Raw genomic sequence first — 12448 nt, forward strand, 5'->3', positions numbered from 1 at the left:
GTCGGTGCCCTGCCACCTTACTATAATAAATTGCCATTGCCACTTCCAATGTTGCAACCACAAACAAACAATATGTACCACTACAGCTCCTCGCCATCGATGACTGCATCTCCACAGCCAAACTTACTCCAATTGCCCAATACACCGGCGTCAGCGCTACCTCCGAACCGATCGGCCACAACCGGGTCTATGCCGACAACATCGACAGTTTTATCCATTCCGACTACAACGTTGCTCACAGTTGACACATCCCAAAACGAATGCGCGTCCCCTTTGAAAGTGGTACCTTCTACTCCTAAGCCCACGAGTAAAATCTCCTTCAGCCGGGATGTGGCCGCCAGTAATGTCAATGTAGTGCCGAACGCTTGCAGGGAACTTTATATTGCCTAACAGTTAATACACTTAAATACTTTTCTATATAAAGATGGTGGCTGCGTTTCTTTATACATTCCGGATAATCCCAATTCACAGCCGGAATAAACAGAATGCGTTTGAAATATACGTCAACATATAATCAGGAACGTTCTAAGGAATAAGTAAACAAAAAAGTTTATTCCAAACGTTCAGAATGAATAAAGAAATGCAGCCGGTATGAAAAAAGATTATATAGAGTGATGTATGTGCAATAGAAAATACGGAGACCTGTAGTTATAGTCAAAATAACTCTAAAGCAAGTTGCGGCTTTTTTGACAGATATCTCATTGAAAATTAGGTCAAAAAGCTCCAATCACTTTTACAGTCGATTTTGTTTTGACTATAACTTCGAGCATAGATTTAAATAAACTTAAAAGTGGCTACAGTTTTTCCAACTTAGCAGTAGTAATATATTTATTCTTGTACCACATATGAATTCCACACTTCTTGCCAATTTGTTAAGCATATCGTCGTTTAAAGTACAAAACCGCGTAACAAACATGTTTTGCCAAAAATTGTATTTGCTCACAGAAGCTCTTGGATCAAGCCTTATCCATTCGTCCTGAAATTTACTAGCCAGAAATGCGATTGCTTTACAAAAGAAAGAACCATTTTGAAATACCAGTGTTTTTACTTTCTAAAGTAATATGTGTAACCTCACATACGCGGTTGTATACTTTAAACGACGATATGTAGGTCTTATTAACAACAAACTTAATACGTACAAATGTAAGTGAGAAATGAAATTCTTAAGCGGAAAATGGCTACAAATTAGGGATATGCGATTAATCAATTAACCGATCAAGCTGATTAATCGAAAGCCGATTAATTAATTAAACAAAGGATAATTATTTTTGATTAAAATTGATGATTTAAATTGATTAATCAGTTTGCAGCAAACTGATTAATCATATCATATGTTTGTATACAAAAATATAAAAGAATTTATCTTCATATGTATGTATATATGCATACGTATTTTTTATTTTAGGGAGCTACATACATATGGACGTAGTAGTATATACTACATAGTACGTACTTGTTTGGCATTTAATTTTTATTAATAATGCTGGATTTCCACTAGGCATTCAACGGCAAAAATGACAAATGACAAAGTCGGTCATTAAAAAATAATGGTGTCATTACATTCAAAAATAGTCATTAAGTTCATTTCCACATGGCATTTTTTTAAATTATATATATTTTTTGTCATTTCAATGCCTAGTGGAAATTCGGCATAAGAATAATATTGAATGTGAATACAAACATACATATGTATTTGAACATACTGTACATATAAAAAAAAATTCATTTGGTTTGAAAGCAAACTCGAAAGAAATGAACAAAGTTATTCAGATTTCAATTAATATTTTTTCTAATAAATAGTAATTACTCAGGATCTGATTAATCAACTTATTTGATTAATCAGGATTATGATTAATTAAAAAGCTGATTAATCGATTAATCGCACATACCTACACAAATCCATTTGATTGCATCATTTTCCTTCTCCAGAATGTCACAACGGTTTTATGCATAGACTTGGTAAAAATTATGTATGTAAATGTGGATAAAATCAATTGCAGTTTGAAGAATCTCAAAATTTCAAGTTTATGCATAAAGTTAAAAAGCCCAAATAGTACTTTTCTTGAAGTATGCATATTTAATCGAAATTTTAGAACTTTTAGATTTATAGTAAGCATTTTTAATCAAAAATTACTGAAACCGAATTTTCTGTTAAATTGATACGAAAGCACAGTCAGCAGCAGTTAAATTAGGAACCGTTCGGTCCAAGTACTTAAACTTATGTGCATATAATTACACAGTCCCCAAAAAAAAAGTACCATGCACTTTTGACAGGGATTCCCTGCCAACGTGTGTTTTGGTGCTCTGTACACGAATCTCAAGTTTGTTTTGCTCTATCATGTCAGGACCTCAAAAACATGGCTAATATTATTTCACAGGCACGTTTTTTGAAGTTAGGGAAAAAATTACATAATGAAGAAAAACGAACTTGAGATTTGTGTTCAGCGTATCAAAATAAATAAGCAAAGGGCCCCGAATCCCGACGATTTTTTGGAAGGAGCTGTTTGCAGCTGTCCTGTTGCGCACAAAAAAAGGGTTAGCTTTCGGGGATCAGACTATCTTTCCTTATATATTTTGATGCGCTGAGCAAGACTATGAAGTCCGTTTTCCTTCATCACGTCAGGATTTTTTCGTAACCACAAAAAATTTCCCTGTCACATAAGATCCGCTATGTTTTTTTTTGAGGATAGGAAGAAATTCTGACGCGACGGAGCAAAACGGACTTCAGACTCGTTTTCAGGGCTCCAAAAAATATGGAGATAGGGTATTCCTGTCAAACATGTACATGACACTTATTTTTGTGGGGCTGTGTTATTTATTGAAATTGTGCATAGACTGGCTCCTTATTACATTACCACTCGAATGTGAATTAAACTCTTGAAACGGATCACCTTTTTCGCGATATCGAAATAATAAATTTTGTATATTGAAATTTGAAGGTAGCCCTGAACATTCTCTAAATGGCTCATAAAGTCGTTTTTCAAAATATTTCTTAGTCTAATTTTTTTATGTTATGTTTAGGTTTTCTTTGAATATTAATTAAATATGCATTTACCTGTTATGGAAAGAAGCGCCAAATGGATGCATGAAAGCGATATACATATGTATGTATGTATATTTTCTGTATTTTGACTGTTATATTTGACAAGCATTTTTTTTTTTTGTAAACAAAAACCGAAAAAAAATCTTAGTTATTTATGTGCTAGTTTTGAAACTAGAAGCTTGGTTTTGTTTGGAAAGTACTTTAGAGGCTGCGAGAATTGTTAAAAATATCCTTATTTCCAGTTTTTCGGTAATGTATATGACCAAATCTTACGAGTTGTTTTTAGTGTCACTCCCTTCTTTCCGAAGAAAAAAACGATAAAGCATTCTTTTTGCATTTATGTCAATCAATGGAGCTCCAGGAACAAGTACAATAAAAAATAAATCAATTATTTGAACAATTTTAGCCTTAAATCGTTTATTTAGGCGAAGAAATTCCTAAAATTAATCATTTCTTCATTGTCACTCGAAAAAATCATATTTGTTTTTTTTTTGTTAATAACTTTGGGAAGTTTTAAAATAGAATGTTCACACTAGCGGCAGTAGACGTTGGCATCAAATACAAAACATCTGTGAAGTTTCAAGAGTGCACCACGAAATTAAAAAAATATCGGTATGCAGAATATCTGTTGCAGCTATTTTGTAATTTTTGAAATTTTAAAATTTTTTTTAATTTTAAAAGTACAAGATAGTTCAAAATGTCAACATTTAATGATGAAAATGTGAAACGAACGAATCTAGTGTAATAAGACTAGTGTCTCACCAAATGAAAAAAGTATATTGAGTAAAAGATGACTATGATTTAAGAAACAAAAATTCATTTATTATAATTTTTATTGGTGCATTCGAAATTATATCTAAAATTGTTATATACATGATAAATAATGAAAGAAATATATATGTGCATAAGGAATACTTAAACGCCATATTTAATTACTTTTAAATAATATGGCGTTTAAGTTCAGTAGAGCGAGTAAACGTAATAGATGACTGGAATGGTGCTACGGGGCGTATACGTTGCATACGCATGCGTGAGTGGTAATTCCCAGCCAGCAAAGAAACGGAATTTTTACCGACAGTGCAGTTTAATTCAATTTTCCGTATCCGAAAACGAATAGAAAAAACTCCTACAGTTATCCGGAAAACGTTCGAAAAAGATGATGACATTTGAAAGCAATAATTGTATTTTATTTGCTGAAGCTAAACATTTGTAAGCTTGCTTGCGTAGTTCGCAGTGGCTGAGCGTGCAGAGTGTGCCGCTATTTGTTAGCTTCCAGAAGGTGCCGCTATTTGTTAGCTTCCAGAAGGTGCCGAATTCCGTCAGGCGCTTCCTAATTCCATTCGATCAGACAAACAGCCGAAATCGTATCCGTTTCACATTGTCTACACATACGTTTCTGCCGCACACTTTAGTGGGAAAACGGATCGTCAAAGTATCCGAAAATGGAATCAGTAAACGGACATAAATCCGCCCTTCATCCACTTTTTTTACCTTTTCGGATCGGTTTTNACGTATCCGTTTCACATTGTCTACACATACGTTTCTGCCGCACACTTTAGTGGGAAAATGGATCGTCAAAGTATCCGAAAATGGAATCAGTAAACGGACATAAATCCGCACTTCATCCACTTTTTTTACCTTTTCGGATCGGTTTTCGGATTTTTTGCTGGCTGGGTTATTACAACGCTTTTATCAGCTTCCAAAGTTGTGTGTGCAGACCACCATTTTTATACTAAAAATATAGCAAAGGTATTTGTGGCAAACCTAGTCTAGATATCAACCTCGTCGGAGGTATCTAGAAATAGATGTCGCCCCGCCATTTCTTTAAATGAAATTAATTGCTGCTATATGTATGTATGTACATATCGCACACCGTCTTAAAAAGAGTACAACTCAAAATTTGACATTTTTGAAATTATGCGCTAAAAATGTACACAGAGCTTTTATTTACCTTTCAGCAAAATCTGGAGTAAATTTTTGTTATAATTTGTTAAAAAAACCTTAAGGTAAAGTCGCCCTTGCCCATATGATTAGCATGTGCTACGAAATAGGTTTCGCATTTTCTGACGAACGTATTATTTTGAGTTGTGATAAAATAAAAAAAAAATAAAAAACGTTTTAATATATAAATGGACTGAAAATTAGAAAATAATAAATCTCAGTCCCATAGAATTTGTTTTGATAACTTTTGGTTTAGAAATTTTAGCTATATGCATTATAAACAATTTATGACATTGAAAATTAAAAGCATGGGACGCATGTAATAGACTTGAGTTGATATGAAAATTAATATATGAATGTACATATGTATGTGGGTATATGAATAACGATCGCTTAAAATCGATCTCAAATTTGTACTTTCTCTGTAGAAATTTTAGGTCTATGTTTGACTAAATATTGTCAATTGAATCTAATGCTTTGTATTGCATGCGCTCCATGTTTTTCGTTTTCAATCTCATAAATTGTTTATAATGACTTTTGCTAAAATTTCAAAATCGAAAGTTATCAAAACCAATTCTATGGGCCTGAGATATATTATTTTCTAATTTTTAGTCCATTTAATAAAACGTGGTAGATTAAAAATTTTTTTTACCTTATTTTTTTTTACGTTTTTAGTATATCTTTTTTAAGTTTTTATTTAAATACAATTTCGCGATGGAATCTTGTTTTTTATAATAGATAATGCATTTTCCAAGATAAGTGAACCACAATTTTAGACCAAAAATACATTTGTCGAAAAATGTAACAACTCGTTGGATTTGCTCATATATGCATTTTATTATTTTGCTAGGTGAGTGCTTCTATTTGCGAAATTTAACGTTAAATAATATAAACAAATGATAGCTCTTCTGTGAAAGCGGGACGGAATTTATGCTTTCTCTTTGGCATTTTCTAGAGGTAATTAAAACTTTGTTGCGAAAATTTATATTGGAAGTAAACCACGCACGAACAACAAACGAGCAAAAAGAGCTAATTAGCATCAGGAAGGGCACTTTGCACTTAAAGGGGTATATCGATCATCAAATATTGCTTGTGCAAAGTTCAACTATCGGGAGATGTAACTATTTCACAAATGGCATTGTTAGTGATTTTTGAACTTTTATTCAAATGTTTGCAATTAAAATCTGGACACTTAAACGGAACCTNATTTTTATTTATTTTTTTTATTTTTACTTTTATTCAAATGTTTGCAATTAAAATCTGGACACTTAAACGGAACCTGGACATTTTAAGGTTTCACCGGGACCTCGGGACAAATAGTCTAAAACCGGGACATGCCCGGGAAAACCGGGACGTCTGGCAGCCCTAATGTTCTAGCGACTGCGATGCATTACGTCCCTTCGCATAGTCGAATTTGGGGAATCCTCGAAACTAAATGCAGTATGAAAGTCAAAAATATTTCGTGATTTCGTTGAAAACATAGTGGAGAAAATTTCTATCTAAATACAAACTACGTAAGTATAGGTAGTTAAATACGCAAAGGGAAGCTTAATAAATTCCTTCATTTTGATGCTATACTAATGCAGTTATGAGGGGGGAGGATTCCCAAAACTTAAACTTATAAACATATATGTGTTCTTATAAAAGATATGTGTAAAAACAGTTTGTTGTTCGTGATAAAAAATTTTTGGTAATTATCTAGTTGGGATTTCAACCCCTACAACTGACCGAAAGGGGGCCAAGGGGAATTTAGGAAAGGGGGTACCATTAGACGCGGAAATTAACTTTTTTACCCGATCAGAAGTTATTAACAAACAAATGTTTACACAATAGCACCTTTTTTATTCACTAACTACATACAAAAACGCACAAATTGCTATATTTCACCATTCATACAAGAATAATACTTCATCCTAGCGAAATATGTCATAATATCGCTAAATATATCACTAACAACTTATATATAGGGCAACCAAATATATGCTCGAGCATGTTTTCATACCCGAGCGCACTTGTGCACAAGGGTATATTAGATTTGTTCACATAACGGTTTTTTGTAACAGCCAAAACGAATCGAGATAGATATAGACAAATTTATACATAAATGCTCAGAATGAATAGAGAAGTCGATTAAGCATTGTCTGTCTGTCCGTCTGTCCGTCCGTCCGTGTACACGATAACTCGAACAAAAATTGAGATATCTCAACGAAACATGGTATGTAGGTTTCCATTTATCCAACTGCAACTACGCCCTATTCCCATATAACGGTAATTTTCAGAAATACGCAAACTGANATTGTCTGTCTGTCCGTCTGTCCGTCCGTCCGTGTACACGATAACTCGAACAAAAATTGAGATATCTCAACGAAACATGGTATGTAGGTTTCCATTTATCCAACTGCAACTACGCCCTATTCCCATATAACGGTAATTTTCAGAAATACGCAAACTGCGATATTTTAGTAACTACTGAAGATTATTCACTCAAAATTGATACTTACAATAAATTTTAGACAAAGAATAAGAATATTAAAAATTTGGGGAAACTGGGCGTAGCCACGCCCACTTATGGTTACATGTATATATCTTGGTAACCGCTGCACCAATTTCTTCCAAACTTGGCCTTGGTACAGCATACCAAATGGCCGAAATTTTTTTAAATCGGACTATAACCACGCCCACATCCCATATAACGATAATTTAGAGAAATACAAAATCTTCTATAAATAAGTAAATATTAAAGCTAATTTATTCAAAATTGATGCGTGCAACAATTCCTTACCAAGAAATACGATTATGATAAAATTTTGTGTAAAATGGGCGTGGCACCGCCCACTTATAATCACATATATGTATCTTGGCAACCGTTCTACCAATTTTTACCAAACTCGGTATTATGGTGCTTGCCACATAAAAGCAAAACGTTGAAAATTATTGAAATCGGACTAAAATTACGGCCGCTTTTCATATAACGGTAAATTTCAGAAATGCTTGAAACTTGAATAGTTTGAAATTTAAGCACGCTAATTTACTCAAAATTGATACACCCGGCTCACCACGTAGCGGTAGCTTTCGGAAAGGTGAAAAATATATATTTAATACTTGCGCCGGGTATTTAATGTTCGGCTCCGCCCGAACGTAGACTTTCTTACTTGTTTTTCTTATACTTTATCACAAAATGCATTAAAAGGAAATGCTAATTGTAAAAAGATAAAGCTTTTTATCCATATTTGTTAAAGCATATTTCGGTATATTTCGCAATAAGTGCATTTTTTTTGGTGCATATTAAAAAAAAAAAATTTTAAATTATAGGACCTGTTCCAATTGATAGAACACTACTCTGGATGGTACATTGCTGACAACTATGAGGTGAATAAAAATTCCCAAGCCCGTAAGGCTAGTGAAAAATTTGACGGCAAGCATCGCACAGAAAAGACAAATATTTTGCATATAAATGCTGCATTTTGATTGCTTAGCTTGCTGGCATTTTATTTTTTGCCCCAAAGCATCTTTCAAAAATTTCCAGCAGTAAAAAGTTACGAATTGGTACAGCAGAAATGTACAATTTTCTCACGATAGAACTTTTCTACTGATTGGGACAGGCCCATAATAAATATTTTCAAATTCATCCCTCCGTGATTACGTACTTTGCACCACTGAGTGCTATTTGACAATCTAATTTTTGTATCGATAATCGTCTATAAAATTCGTCAATTTTTGCATACAGCTTTACACTAAGGGCCTGTGCCAATTGGTAGAAAATATAAAATTTTGTAGGATGAAACTAAAAATTTGACATTTCTCGTGGTGGATACGTACCGCAGAATTTTACCTAGCTTATGGGGTTCTTAACAAAATTAAGCAAATGGAAATCAGAGTGGTATCGAGATAAAATATCCAATTTTTGTTCCACTAGTTACCTGGGTAAACAGCTTTTGAGGGATTTCCGAGGACAACATTGCGAGCACTTGTGCGGGGTTACCATTAGAATGTTGAATTAACTTCGAAACAACTTTTATGTGGTTTTGTGCTTATTATTTTAATACAATTTTTGACCACTAGAAGCAACAGCATTGACTTTATCGACCCATATAGGAATTGTTAAAAGAGTTGAAGAAAAATTAAACGCTGTAAATTTTTCGACTGTGGGCAATAAGATAAAATCAGTTTTTAGCAAAAAAACAGGACATTGCTATATCAAAAAATATTATGGGCCTCATTGAATCCGGTAATTCATTTCATCCGATTGAAAAATATTCAATGACTGAAATTTCTGCCTTTAAGTTCGCGCCTTTTCCATGTTTAAGAATATATTCCGTGATAACAGGCAATTATTTCTCTCTGAAAATTTATCCGAATATATTGCTATTTATTGCAACAAAAATATTTAAGTTAAATTTGCATTTTTATTTCTATACATACATAGTGAATACGTGTGAATGCGTAATATTTTACTTTTACCAGTGTTTTTGTACATTTTGAACACAGTTCAATAGCTATTCATTTTTTAAATGCATGTTTTAAGCATGTTTTTGATATTATTCGTGCATATTTATGCATATTTCATATTTTATCGTGCATATTTTAAGCGCTTAAAATCATGTTTTTACGGCATATTGAGTGGCCATATCACACATCAGCAGGTGGATTTTGTGTTAAGCCAACCAAAATTGTGATTTTGTGATATATTCAGCAATGTTACGACATGTACGGCTAAAATGAAGTATTATTGTTGTATGTATGTTGAAATATGGGCAATTAGTGGGTTGTGTGTGTATAGTTAGTGAATAAAAAGGGTGCTATTGAAAAAGTTTTTTGATAATAACTTTTGATCGGGTAAAAAAAGTTAATTTCGTATTCTTGTTACTAGGGTCCAGATGCATCCATTGGTACCTCATTTCCTGAATTGCGATAAATTTTAGGGGTTGAAAGCCCAACTAGATAAGTACGAAATTTTTTTTTACAAAGTTCATTTCTTTTTCAGCAAACTCTGAAAATTTTAAGACATCTGATAAAGAATTCATAATTTTTTTAAACGTAGAAAAAAATTAACTAACTTTTTTTTTTTAAACGACTTCATCAGTGATTCATTGCGTTTGAGATTTGCGGTATCCTTCAAACAACGGACAAGTGAGAAGGTCGCCATTTTTTCAAAAAGTTCTGCCGAGCGTGTCTCAAAAGATATGTAAATTAACAAAAAATAAGTTTAAGAACAACCAGTGGGGAATAAAAAATTATACAAGTAAGCAGATAGTTATTTTTTCCACATGAATGCATAAAAATGTACATAATCAGCCAGCATTTTGAAAAGAGTTTTATCAGCTATCGCCACGATGGACAAAATAGTACAAAAATTAAATGTGTGTTTAAATATTAAACAGATATTTTTAGTTATTTATCTCAGTGCCTGTAACATGTAGTGTTATATGGTACATTTTTTTAGTCTGCATTTTAAAATGTTTAGTTGAAATTTCGGAGAGTATGGGCGCGTTTCAGCTTGTAATCTATGTATACTTCAAATTTACATATCTACACCGAGCCAAAGCACAATAGGGGAACTCGCTCTTCTGTGTATTCGTTGTATGTTATGTAATTGTAACTGCATGAGCGTGGGATTTGTTGTTGTTAGCGGTACATCAAATACACATGCAACAACAACCATACACTCGCATGAACCAAAAAGACAAGATCACGCGGGCAGGAGACTAGCCCGTTAGAATCGCATTTAGGAAAAAAGTTGAACGATTTTGACATTAGCCGTTTGTTTACATTTCTTCGTTGTTTACAATTTGATGGTGGCTTTTTACTGCAATTTTCTTCATTTTCGCTTGTGACAACGTGTGTACACATAAGATAAAGAATAATTTAACACAACGGCACGATTTATAGAAGAATTTGCATAATAAAAATGATTTTTCATGCGTTCAAGAATTTCGCGGTTTTCTCCGTTCTCTTCGTTGTTTACTTCTTACAACAAAGATGGCGTCGAGATTTCGGCAGCTAGAAAATAACTTTTTTCGTTCTTTCCTTCCCGCGTGATCTTGTGTGTTTCGTTCATGATACGCTCGTCAAGTTACATTTACACAGGATACAGAAAATACACGGAAGCGCGAATTTCACTAATGGTTTTTTCAACCAATAAGATTTTTTCATAGTAAATACACCGATTGTAAGCAATGTTATTCAAGTTGAACATATGAAAACACATTTGTATGTCTGGCAGTAGCTTAACATGCAGAGATGCTTGCTGTTATTTGTTAGCTTCCAGCAAGTTCGTGTTCGAATGCCGCACACTGGGGCCGCCCTATATAAGCGGGTGCTCAAAATTCTGAAACCATTTTCTTTCCATTAGACTCGCTTTAAGAGTAAATGTTTGACGTCTTAACACATTATTGATCATGCATTAACCCACTAAGTACAATTCTCCTTCCTGTGTTGCCGGAAAAGTATTTTGGCGCAGAACTTCTTTCTGCGTAGGCGACCTTCGGCCACTCTTAGGGATTATTACCACTACTAAGTTAAATTCTCCTTCCTGTGTTGACGGAAAAGGGTGCCGATATAACGCATATAACAAAAACCGAAATAATGCATGCATGCACAATTTCGGTTCAAATACGAAATAATGCATATGTGAAAAACGAAGTAATGTATACCTACATGCACAGTTTCGGTTGAAAACCGAAATATGTAATGAATATGGGAGGATGATTTAGAAAATTTGTGTAGTGCTTATGAAGCAAAATGTTGGACATTTTTTTCATGCTTTTTGAACATATTTTCCACAAAACTAAGGCACTTGGCACATTACGCGCCTAATCAAAGTAGAGTAATCGTTTTATCATACCGAAACGAGTGCATGACGACTCGACTTCTGCACACTTGCACGCCCTGCATAAGTCACCAGCTAATAAACACTTTCTACACATAACAAATTTTTTGGCCGTTCTTTCGCAACATGCACCTCCGCAAATTATTTCGCTCCGAAATATTGCATAAACGCTTGTGGTTTAATGCAATTTGCACGAATTTTAGCACGAAATCGTTCATTTACAATTATTTTCTATTGAATTGACAAATAAATTTTATTTCCAACACAAAAAAGTAAAGAAATGACGATTTCAAAACTGCAAGCGCCTTACAATGTTGGGCGCTTCGATTCATGAAGCTTTTATGATTAGGCGCAAACATGATTTTGAATCGTAATCTACAGAGCTTCATTGAAATACATGGGTTCGGCATAAAAGCTTTATACTTTAGTATGCCGAAACGATTACACTACTGTACTTAGGAGCTTAATGTGCGGAGTGCCTAAGTCTTTTTTGCTTTCTGTTTGATCTATAATATGCTTCTCAGTTTCTTCAATAAATTTCATTTGAAAAGAAAACAATCATAATACAAAACTTGCGTTTTCCAGCTTAATATTAATTTACTTCTCATTTCTTATGTACCAATTTTTTCAGTGTT

General features: G+C 33.6%; 1 long non-coding RNA gene across 1 annotated transcript in view; it reads left to right on the forward strand.

Annotated features, from left to right (window-relative positions):
- The first annotated feature begins 962 nt into the window (after positions 1-962).
- The window catches only part of LOC108370464 (uncharacterized), a 13563-nt gene continuing 2077 nt past the window's right edge, over positions 963-12448 (forward strand). The window contains exons 1-2 of the long non-coding RNA XR_001848640.1: positions 963-1056; positions 8540-8543. This is a non-coding gene — a long non-coding RNA (uncharacterized LOC108370464). The remainder of the gene's footprint in view (positions 1057-8539; positions 8544-12448) is intronic.

This window comes from Rhagoletis zephyria, unplaced genomic scaffold (genome assembly GCF_001687245.7).
Source record: "Rhagoletis zephyria isolate East Lansing unplaced genomic scaffold, Rhagoletis_zephyria_1.1 Rzeph_scaffold_04256, whole genome shotgun sequence".
NCBI classification, from domain to species: domain Eukaryota; kingdom Metazoa; phylum Arthropoda; class Insecta; order Diptera; family Tephritidae; genus Rhagoletis; species Rhagoletis zephyria.